General features: G+C 36.6%; 1 pseudogene; it reads right to left on the minus strand.

Moving 5' to 3' along the window:
- Nucleotides 1-12,358, minus strand: part of LOC107657552 (tumor necrosis factor alpha-induced protein 2-like) — a 30,218-nt pseudogene that overhangs the window by 14,502 nt on the left and 3,358 nt on the right.

Here is a 12,358-nt window from a genome sequence, read left to right on the forward strand (position 1 = left end):
CACACACACATGCACTTGTGTAGAATGACAGACATTAATATTGGAAAAGCAATGATCCAGAAGTTGAAATCCATGTAGTTTAAATGGTTTTATCCCACAGTCATTAAAATGCAGAGCGCTGCCAGTAACTGTACTGAGCTGTGCAGAGGACAACACTAGCTCTTTGTTTCCACAGAGTCTCACGCACTAAATTCATGATGTGGAGCATACTTCACTTAAGCATGGACATGTCACCACCCTTCCTTAATGAAAACCACAGGGATTGAAGTGTTGCCTTTTAAGGGCACATATGGCACATATGCTACACATATACCCCCACCACAACTTCCAAGAGGACATAACACTGTTTGCTTTAGGGTGAGGATTTAAAAGGGTGGGGGCTGACAACCAACTCGACTGAAAAGATCTGACTAAGCAAGATATCCTCTAACATAGCTCCAACACACCTGCACAACCAACACCTCTCAGCAGGACCAATCAGCCGTTACAAGGAAAAGATTAGCCTTGATTCTAGGAATGTAATGGAATACGATCTGTTCTTTGTCGTGCCACAGGTTCGGGACCATTTTCCATTAACCCTCTGTGTTTCAAAGTTAAAACCCTCCTGTCAAGCCGGAGCACAAGAAACCGAAGAACTTGAGGAATAGCAGCCCACAGAAACTCATTTATTCATTTCCCCTATTTAATGCACAACATGTGCAGAGTAGACATATTTTCCCCAGAAGTGAAATATTTAATAAATGGAAGACGATTGTATTTCCTGCCTCTGCCTTAGCGGCGCAGATGGGTCGAGCAATACTGAGCCCGTCCTGAAGGAATTGCACATGCTAAAATTTTGTTTCAACGTACACGCCCAGTGAGATGAAGTGGCTTCCAAGTGGCAACTGGCCTCGCCTGCCACTGGAGACCTTTAGGTCAGGATGCAAAGTGATTACATGAACCTTCTCAGGACAGATCGGTTCTACTCCCTTCTTAATTTATTTGGACATGGCCAGCATCAACAGAACAAACCTAAATGGGACCATTTGGAAAATGCAAACTCCACCTTACTCTAAGTGCTTCCCTGCCCTCACTTAATGTTGGTTTATTTGAGATGCATTAACAAATCCTCCTGCCAAATGTTGGACAATAGCTGGATAAGGTGGAAGTGTTGGCTATTCCTTTCACGAGTGACTGCCAATTGGCATGCAGGAATATTTGCTTTCATAAATGGGAATGCATTGACTGCAAATATTCCACTCAGATACTGATTCCATGGTGGCCATGACAGAATGGTTCTCAGCTGTAGTTATGGCTTATGGTTGGAGGTTGCGGGTTGTAATTTGGCGAGGTCTGGAAATCATTCACTAGGATGAGGGGTAAACGCCCTTCTATATGGTTTCTTTATCAATTCAGTCAGATGTCATACATTACCCTCTGACAATCCCAAAGACAACTAAATGCCTTCAGTCTTGATAGATACCAGCAACTCAGAGTGAGTTCTCTGAACTCACAACAAAGCAACGAGTTTTAGTTGCAACATGCTTCGTGTTCCAAGAACAATTTTTTTTCATATTGTTGCAACATCATCGAAAGGATGGTACTGTTGTTAAAGAAAAATGACTAGATTTACCACCCTTGGTGGAACTGCATATACTGTATACTATGTTTACTGTATACTGTATACAGTGGGGCCTAAAGGGGTGCGACTACTAGTGAAAATGCTTCTATTTTGCATTTTTCTGATTTAACACAATTTTTATTTCCATTGCCAGCAAAACAATATGAATGAAATTTAGACTTTAGATCTCAGAATTAAATTGTTACATTTCTTAATTTTAATATGTGGTTCTCCTTTTATTATGCATTTAGAGCAATATATATATATATATATATATACACACACACACTTTTATTTATTCAGGAAAATAATCCAATATTACATATCTGTGAGTGGCAAAAGTATGTGAATCTCTTGGATTGGCAGTTAATTTAAAGGTGAAATTAGAGTCAGTTTTTTTTTAAATCTTACCAACCACAAACTGAAGAGTAGTGTGTACATATATTGTTTATTATAATAGTTCATATAAATAATTATATCAGTTATATGTTGAGCTATGGAGTAAGGTTGGTAAAGCAATGACACAGGAAGTAAAGGCATTGATAATGTTTTGTCAACTCCTACTCAAGTGAAATCTGATCTGGCAGCAGAACTGACAATTGACAGTTGAAACACCCTCCATGAACAGCATTCACGTCCTGTTCTTTGATCCATTTTCTGGATTTTCTTGCATGTGAAGCGACCGAGGCATGTGTGGCATTACATGTTATTTGAAGCGTTACTAACTCATTTAACCTATGTCCCATATATTCTTTTAATGCATCGTGAAGATGTTTGATAACATTCTTCAAAAAGGCTCTCTGTGAGTTAAATAATTAAAGCCTTTATTATTATTCACTCAGGAATGTGGGGCCACTTGAGAACAGCTGGGTGGATGGAGCAATGCTTTCCTTTGTCACAACACTTATGTCTGCAAAATAAATGAGAAGTAGGCCTATTATTTAAGCTCATACAGAATAACTTTTCTGGAATACTTAAGAAACTACAAAAGCAGACTAAACTAAGGAAAACGTGTTCACCATTGGAATGTTGTTAATATGGCATCTGATCAATGTGTGAACAAAAATGCTCTTCACCCAAATTACGTTTACGTTTCTGGTGGTCTCTTCAGCTGAGAGTTGCTGAACGAACAACTTGGAAACCCGCATGACTGGTCACCAGAAGGTTTCCCGTCAACATAATGTGGCTAAAGACACAAATAAAAAGTGATTTTTTGCTGTGTCAGCTGCGACATGCAAAGCAGCAAGAATCACTAACCCTGTCCCCCCCTGCTGAAACAAAGCAAAGACATGACCAAACATGACACTGTGGGGCATATTCAGTTCCCCTTTGCTCAGATTCCTCTTTTATCATGTTCCATGCTGCATTTACACAAGGGGAAGAGATTGATGGTTTTAAATTTGACAGCCCCTTAGCCCGTATGGTGAAAACAGCAGAAAAGTCTTAAAAATCAGCTAAAATGCATGCCGCTCTGACGGGCATGTTTCCCGATTATCAATCTTTCTGCAAAATTTAGTTCCAACTCTAATCAAACACACATGAACCTGCTAATCAGAGTCTTGCTTAAAATTACTGAGTAATTATGTAAGAGCAATTGTGTAAGAGCAGGGCTGAAACTAAATTCTACTAGGTTGAACACACAATGAACTCTGTTGACTGTTTAACAAATGCACAAGCAACCACTAACAACTGTAGATATGTTTGCAAAACAGTCCAGGCCTGCGATGCTAGCAACTGGTATTGCTAGGTTGATGGTCCCAATCTGATCCTTCACTATCATCCTTTATGCTTATTTTCTTTAACCAACAGAGCCTGCAAGTTGTTGCTGGTTTTGAACCTTATCTTTCCTTATCTTTCAGTAAAACGCCTGAAACCTGAGCATGAAATCATGTGCAAATTCCTGCCTGGCATGTACTATGCTCATTCAGGACAAGCTAAACAATCAAGCTCTGGTACAGTACAGCTGTGGTCAAAAGTTTAGGAACAAGCATTAAAGATAGTTGTACATTTGTAGTTGAATTAATTTGCAAATAATCCCATGTTTAATGCTATCACAGTCTATGAAGACTGTCTGTAGATTTTCTAGAAGGGCAATACAATTAGGCTTCAAAAGAATATTCATAAATACTGTATTACAGTGAAACAAACAATTACAAAACAACTGTTAAATAAATAGCCAAACTGCCAATGAATGTTTACTTAATTTTATGTACTGTGAGGAATATGAATCTATGAGTTGCTGAATGGTTACTCTACAAATGCACAGCTTCATATTCAGTTGACTTATTACCTGAAAGTGGCTCCCTGGGTTTGACCTCGGGCACCCCCTCCACTGGCTCCTCCTCAGGCCCCTGAGATGAGTGGTCCTGCATGGACTCCCTCTTAATCTTGCCCTTGCCCACCATCTTCATGAAAGAGAGTCGGCGACTGGTAGAGTCAGCATCAGTTTCTGAGCACAGGTCACCATTGGTCAAGCTCTCCATGCGATCTTTGCACTTTCCGGCCATTCTATAGAAAGAAGAAAGGTGATGAGGAGAAGTGTGTTGAGAACAGTGTGTCTATTCTACTAGTGGCAACAAATGTAACTGCAAAAATCATTTTACAAACACTCCTACCTACTATTTGCAATAAATCAGCACATAAAAAAACATTGGGATTCAAGTTAAACCGCTTATCCCACTACGTTTCTTTCTCATCTTAGTGCTGGGAACCGATATGGAGTGCATTAGTGGCCGTCCACTTTTCAGCTGCAGTATTTTTTTCCAATTAATTTTTCCCATTGGGATTTTAAAAATAGTTTTTGTTGAAGAGTTATAAGTCATGAACCATCCAGCTACAAAGTGAATCACAACATTTCAAACCTTGAATTGAAGCAAAACAGTACTGGAATATCGGACAAACAGACAAAAATACAAGACTGTGTGGTTATGTTTTAATATATGCATTTAAATCCCATTAAAATGAACCAATCTTCAAACAAATCTTCTGCTGTGAGTTACAGTTCTTTTCTGTACAAATACTGGCCACAAAAACACAGATGAGGAAAACAACACAGTCCACTCCAGGAGAGACACTAGCCTTAGTTTGTCAGCATCTTGCCAACAACAAAACTGTCTGAAAATATTGTATAGAATATAGAAAAATATAGAAAAACTGAGATGTAAAGAAAAAATGGGAAAAGCACTGATAATATCTATGCAAATGACGTTATAAGAGGTAAAATTGGAAAAGACTCAACACAAGGAAACTCATCTGAACTCACAGGTACTGAGAGTAATAATTCACTCAGTTTTCATGCTTTCATTTGATGTGTGCTATGTTACGTGGATAAATAAAGAGAATAACAGCATGTTTGTTCATCTGTGTATCACGCTCACTCAAGAACGACAACATATCCAAGAATGAAAATGTGACCAGTGAGAGAAACCAGCTAATACTCAAGAACACAAACCTGACAAATGAGAGAGAACAGCTAAGAAATGAACTTCTGATTCTTGGTAAAGTTTCTTTAGTCTATGTAGTTATTTGCTATCCACCTTCCTAACATATTTGCAAGCTAAATGTGTCCAGTTTCTGGTGTTATCCACTTCCACCTGTTCTTAGCTGAACAAAACAGCTCTTTATGCTGCTTGATATTGTAAACTGGTATTTCTTACCATATTATTTTAATGTACTGCTGTAATTATAAACAATCTGGTCAGTAGTGCAAAATATTTTACCGCTTACTGCACTTTGTTATTTTTGTTCTATTCTATATCGAACATTCACAGCTTAGTTCCACCTTGAATACATTTAGATTAACTTGAGAAAAGTTGGAGGAATATAAAAGTATTGCTTTAAAGTTACCGATAATATATATAGAATTATATATATTTGTGTGTGTCTGTGTGTAATGTATTATCTAGTTAAAGTGATAGTTCACCCAAAAATTTCAATTCTGTCATCAGTTACTCACCCTCATGTCACTCCAAACCCATAAGAATTTGGTTCATCTTCAAAACTCTGTAAAACACTTGATTAAGACACTTGATTCATATGAATGTGCTATACAATGCTTTTATGACCTTCTTGGGTTTTCATTTTTGAGTGAACTATCCCTTTAAAGGTCAATTATTGGACTGCATTTATGCCACTCCCAAAAAGTTTGTGTAGAAACACCTTAAAGTAATGAACTCATTAATCAACCATTAAGGAATCATTAAGAGGAATTGGAACTGTTAAATTCTTTGCAGCCCATAATACCTTAGCAAGCTCCCTTCTGAACTCCGTCTGCCCTTCTTCTTCCTCTGCATGGGTGAGGCTGAACCTATAGAGCCTTGTGGGGAGGGGGTGTCCTTTCCTTTGCTCCTGCCAGACATGCGCAAGTTCTTGCCCAGTTTGCCCAGGGTCTTGAGGGGAGAGACTCCTTTCATGCGTTCCAGGGTGCCTTTGATGGAGCTTCCCTTCCCTGATCCTCCACGCCGCACCTCATTAGCCTCATTTTCATCTTCCTCATCCTCAAACGGGTTTCTGTCCCGGGGCACACGCCCATCCAGAAGTGAGCCTCCATTGCTTCTGGGCCAGCCTTCATCTGAGCCAGGCTCCTCAAATGGATTGAGGTTAAGACTCATTTTTCTGAGAATAAACTCGCTACGTGTAGTCGACAAATCCACGCTAAACCTGCCTCCCTTCAGTCGAGACGGGAGGTTCTTAAGGACTGGCATGGTTGTGCTGGGAGGATATATGCTGTAAGAGAGATAAAACAGTTAAATGCATATCAGCATCGCCACTACCAGTAGGAGCTGTGCATCCATTACAGATGCAATCTTCAGGAAATTACTACCACACATGCCAGTACACTGGCATTCATCCATGTTGCTGCTATGAACTTTCACTTTTTATGAAAACATTCCTTGGTTCTTTCCAGTTTACAACACAGCTGAAATTACATAGTACAATGCACATAGAAATAAAGAAAGCCGATCTTGTGAAAAAGTAGATTTCAATTGTGTCTGATATATAGTGTGGGTAAATGATTTATCATCTATGAATTTATTTTTAAAATACAGTGTAGTTTGGCACTTACTTTTTTTGGACAAATAAATTAATACTTCTCTATTAAGCAAGAATACAATAAAATTATCAAAAAAAAAGGATCAGTAAAGACAAATGTTTTTGTTTTAAATTAATGAGTTAAAATGTTAAATTACTGGAGTAATGGCTGCTGAAAATTCAGCATTGCCATCAAAGGAATAAATTACATTCTAAAATATATTCTAACAGAAAACAACTATTTTAAATTATAATAATATTTCAAAAACTATTTTTAAACTAGATTTTTAAAAAACTTGTTCTTTTCTTTGTCGTATGACACAATATCAGCATAGCAAACAGTATTACATAACAGAGATAACAGATCTGACAGTTTTATATGAAAGATTAATGATTTTATGATGGGTAGAATCAGAAGCACACCCTTTTGTTAATCCTGAAGAGAACTTTTGATGTTGCGGGCCTGCCTACATTATGTAACGAATCATCCACTGAAGGCGAGTTGAAGTGAGAACCCAAGTGCAGCTTTATTTACAGTGATCCAAACATCCAAACATAATCCGAGACTTGACTTGACATGAACAGACTTGACTTGACATGAACAGACTTGACTTGACATGAACAGACTTGACTTGACATGAACAGACTTGACTTGACATGAACAGACTTGACTTGACATGAACAGACTTGACTTGAGAAACAAAACCCAAAACACCACATTACACATTACAAGGGTGATAAAATATTTTTTATACTCAATGGGAAGAAAAATGACATACAGCCCTCAGAATGAGAACAACCTTTTATTCTGGCTAGAACAATCCACCCAAAACTTACATCTGACACTTTATATCACGACACAACCCAGTGTTATGCCTGAATATACGAAATCTTATCGTAATCTTACATAAATAAACAAAAGGAGGCTTCAACTTGATGAACCGAGTCTATTTCAAGAAAACATGTTTGCCTCTTTCAAAGGCTTCTTGGCTAGAATAGCCCTCTTGGATATTTATGGCTGGTGACAAAAGGGGATAGGAACAGCGCTGAATAACTTCCGGTTTGCTAATTTGTGTATGTGTGTGTGTGTATACGAGGGGGCCGATACTTAATGAATGATTAGCTTTGGGTTAACAGTCATCTACCTGGCTTCCTTGCGATAAAAACAACATTCTGCAATTTTAACAATAACTCACAAAAAAGAAAAATGATATTACCAACATGAGATCAAAGTCATATTCCATACAATAGCCTGGAGACCAATTTCACTGTGTAACAGCCAACGAGCTTTAAATTCCTAGAGAGGGTCTATTGTTTGTGGCTTCCTACCTCTTTTAAATAATTATGTCTGCATGATTTTTCCATATGGGTCACCTACCATTCAGGGCTTATTCTTGCATGATCATTCACACTGGAAAACGTGAGTTAGGCCATGAACATACTGAAAGTGGCCGACAAGATATTTCGCAGAATGTTTCAACTGTTCTTGTCGATATAATAAAAGTCAGTGGGGAAACAACATTGGACTCCATTGACTTTCATTGTATGCACAAAAAACAATAAAACATTTGTGTTTTACAGAAGAAAGAAAGTCACACAGGTTTAGAATGGCATGAGGTTAGTAATGATGAGAGATGTTTCATTTTTTAATCTGACTTGTCACTTGATCATTGAATCACCAGTGGGATTTAATTATTAAACAAGAAGGCAATTTACATAGCAAATGCAGTGAATGAGGAGAAAGTAAGTTAGGCAACCGCTCAAGTGTTAATTTATGCTTAAACTGTTTAACGGGATTTACAAGTTAAGTTAATGAGTTAATAAGAAGTTCCATTGCAGATCATCATCCTCTCTCAAAAAAATCTCTGAAATTCCAGCTCTAATTATAAACCTTACAGTGGAGCCAATATGGAACGTCGGGTTAGATCATTGGGTGAGATATAAAAGCCATACTACCGCTTTCCCAGACCAACTCCTCTTCCTGTCTCATTCAGGTAGGGGACAAAAGGGACAGGTCCCCCTGCATTACAGCCAATGGCAGTGGCATTCTCTAATAAGTGGATAACTGGATAAATTCAAGGAGAAATCAGAAAAGTAATATGTCACTGTAAAAATATCTTGTTAAATCGGCAGCTGTGATTGTCAGAAATTCACTATAGAAAATTCAGTGACAATGTTTCAGGTATTATGGGATGGCATCTTGGTGCTTATCTATTTTTACAACAGACAAAGACTAGATATTAAATATAAAATAATGCAATGAACATTAACGAAAAAGATAACATTACTGATAACAGAATTTAAAAAAAATAAAATATAATAAAATGTGACGTGTCACACAGGGACTTCAGGGAATGCCTTTTTACCGTTTTTCAAAGTAAATTATACTCATATTATTTGCTAAAACAATCAATTTGATAGTATTTTACAGTACAATTACATATAATGTGATACTAAAGGAGTAATTCACCGCTGACAAGATGGGGTTGTAATAAAAATCAGCTGTCTATGCAGTAGAAACATTATATATATATTTTTTAAATCAGTGCTACATAACTAAAGAAAACAGAGAAAAAGGACTGTGGTGAAAAAAGGTAGGAAAACTTCAATGACCTTAATGCACTGGGCTCAATCAGACTATCCATGAACAGGGATACAAAAGTTCAGAATTATGATCTGTGGTTTTCACAAAAACCCTAAAGCTGTCAAAAGTCTGCCGGATGACCCGTTTTGAGACTTCAGTCGACGGAAAAAATACACATTGTTAATTTACTTATACTACAGACACTAAAAACACAAAGCTGGTTGAAAATCGTTGAACTTACACTTTCAACCATTTACAGTTTTTCACTGTGTGTGGTAAGTAACAGTTGACCAATTAATGTTTTTTTACTGCATTTTTACAGATTTTTTCCCCCTGGAAAAACTATATTCTTGTTTGTACTTTTTGATTAGTGTCAAAGATGGTTTCTGGAGGATGCCAAAATACCAAAATCTTGTGAAATCTAAGACACATAAGCTTAGTCTCACTCTGTTTGCACCATAATCCTCCTCATCTGCATATACCAATTCAAAATTATGCGGAACCACAGACTGCAGTGTCAGTACGGTTCAAAGTCTATAGCAGGGATGGGCACATTGGGCAGTGAGTTACACTCAAACAGAGGGAGGACTGGTCTTAATATGTGACAGCCAGAGGCATTGCTTCTGTTATAGCTTTGGGTTTCAGGCTCTGGTTAAAGGAAAAGCACTGGAATGTTGGAGAGAGCCAAAATACAACCTCCCAATGACTTTCCCCAAGGTGAAGTTTCAATGCTCCTGAAGTCATGGGGTAATGCACTCATGTGATCTCAAACAGGTCCAGTGAAATTTAGAGAACTGATTATATGTGTTTTAATTGAAAAAAAAAAAACATTAGATCTGGTTGAATGTAAGATATATATTGAGCAATATTGCTGTTTAGATAGATAGATAGATAGATAGATAGATAGATAGATAGATAGATAGATTTTAGTTTGCGTGTCACTGAAGCCATAAAAGTGATTGAGGATGGAAGTGTTAAAAGGCTCCCTCATGCCATCATTCATCACCATTATATTACAGATGAACTCAAACAAGCACAGCATTATATGGGTACCACAAGGTCAGATTACTTGTTTTGACGCAACCAACATTAGCAAATCTTAGTTGTCCATCTTGACATTGGAATATGCCCTGCTATAAAGGCTTGTGCTTTTCCAGGACACATTATCTTTCCCTTGGGAGTAAATCTTTAACTGTACACCAGGAGAACAATGTTATGACCTTATGAGATTTTCTGTGAATGAGGATGGAATCTTTCTTTTTTTAAAAACGGGAAGGCTAAAGATTTGACTTAATAAGCAGGAAGAGAAAAGCATTAAGTCAGCTAGTTTAAAATTCAGCCAAACTATATATTTTTTTGCATTGTCATGTGACAAGGTTGCAAAAAAAAAAAAAAGATGTGTAAATGAGGATTGAATTGAAGGACAGCGAGGACAGTAATAACTATTGACATTGTATTCAGTTTAGTTCATATGTTCGAGATGTATTAGTTTCACTCAAAATAAAAAAAACTGACTCCAACAGAAAAGATAAAAATAAAATATTATATTTTGTATTATAATATTATTTGTTTATTTATAAGCTTTACGCCTCCTTTACCCCCTCTAATTCACCTATTTTTAAAGAAATATTCAATATAGCCTAGTAATAAAATACCCCAATATTTCATTCATTTAACACAGTTCTGATCAAATCCAGAGTTATAAACAATAAAACTGCAGCGTTATTACAGGCGGTAAAGTCTTCACAGAGTTTAACATCGTTACAAATTACACGAGAGCTTATTACAGTAAACTCTACAGGTCCAGTGAAATTTAGCACTTTATAATAACAAACGGGAAATAAAAACTTACAGAGTCCATGTCGATCGGTCTTCATGTCAGGAACCAGAAGTGAAAATATCTGAATGAAATAATGAGATATTTATTCAAATCGAGGAACATCACCTACGCCAGCAGCGTAACCCAGAGCAAGTGATATGGAGCTGCGCTGTCAGGACTTTTACTTTTAGTTCGTGGGCTGGACTAAGAGAAAACGCACATTCAGCCGCAAGCACACAAGAGCAGGTAAACTGCTAAATGTATTAAATAAAATACATAAAAATAAAGAAAGAAAATAAAGAAATGAAATAATAAAATAAAATATATAATATTTTATTTCAATCATTTAAGAATGTAAAAAAGAAATTTAATAGTAATAAATCACATTTATATTTAAATTAAATTAATTTATCAAAATTAAAATTATTAATTAAAATGACTTTGAGAAAACATTTTTTATTAATTTAAAATGTATTACTATTAAAATATTGTTGTTGTTGTTTTAAATATATTTTAAGAACATTTACATTAAAAGATTTACATTAACTTACATTAAGGGTTTCAGTGTCTGCCTCAAGTGCGTTGTCATTTTTACATTGATTTAGTCTGTGTGTGTGATGTGTGTACCTGTTTTTCTATTCTGGTGGTGGGGACTTAAACCTGAATACACACAGACTCATGGGGACTCGTAAACATGTATTCAGGATATCCTTAATTTAAAAAAAAAAGTCATTTAAAGGTATATGTGGGTTTATTTAATGGGCCAAGGGGCATTAAAACTGATCTGTAACCTCACAGCTCTTATATATACATTTTTTTCTCGATTAACATTTTTATATTTCACAAAACAATCAGGCAGCACACGTGCCAAGAAGAAGTCAGACAATTTGTATAGTTTTGTCTGAACAAAAGAAATGGCTCTGGAGTGCATCATGGAGGGCACATTGCAATTGAACAAGGCCTGAATAAAAGAAACTAAGCATGTTGGAGGAGTGTGAGCTTCTCCAAACACTTGTTTTCTTAAGCATCTTGGCAGCCCATATAAGTATTATGAAATCTGTTTCCTTCAACAATATGATGAACAGTACAGAATAGCTTATTCTCTGATGCATAAACAAAGGATTGCCATGTCACGCCTCCAATGAATCTCAGGGACATTCGTAGAGGTCAAAAACTTGGCATGGCTATTTAACTCGTATTTCTTTTTCAAAAACAAGAGCGTTGACCAGTTGGGCTGATCAAATGGGGGGAATTGATTTACATACTGTACATTCAGGCTTCAAAAAGGTCAAGCATCTTTCTTCTTTTTTTTTTTTTTTTTTTT

Source organism: Sinocyclocheilus anshuiensis, unplaced genomic scaffold (assembly GCF_001515605.1).
Source record: "Sinocyclocheilus anshuiensis isolate Anshui unplaced genomic scaffold, SAMN03320099.WGS_v1.1 scaffold255, whole genome shotgun sequence".
Classification (NCBI taxonomy): domain Eukaryota; kingdom Metazoa; phylum Chordata; class Actinopteri; order Cypriniformes; family Cyprinidae; genus Sinocyclocheilus; species Sinocyclocheilus anshuiensis.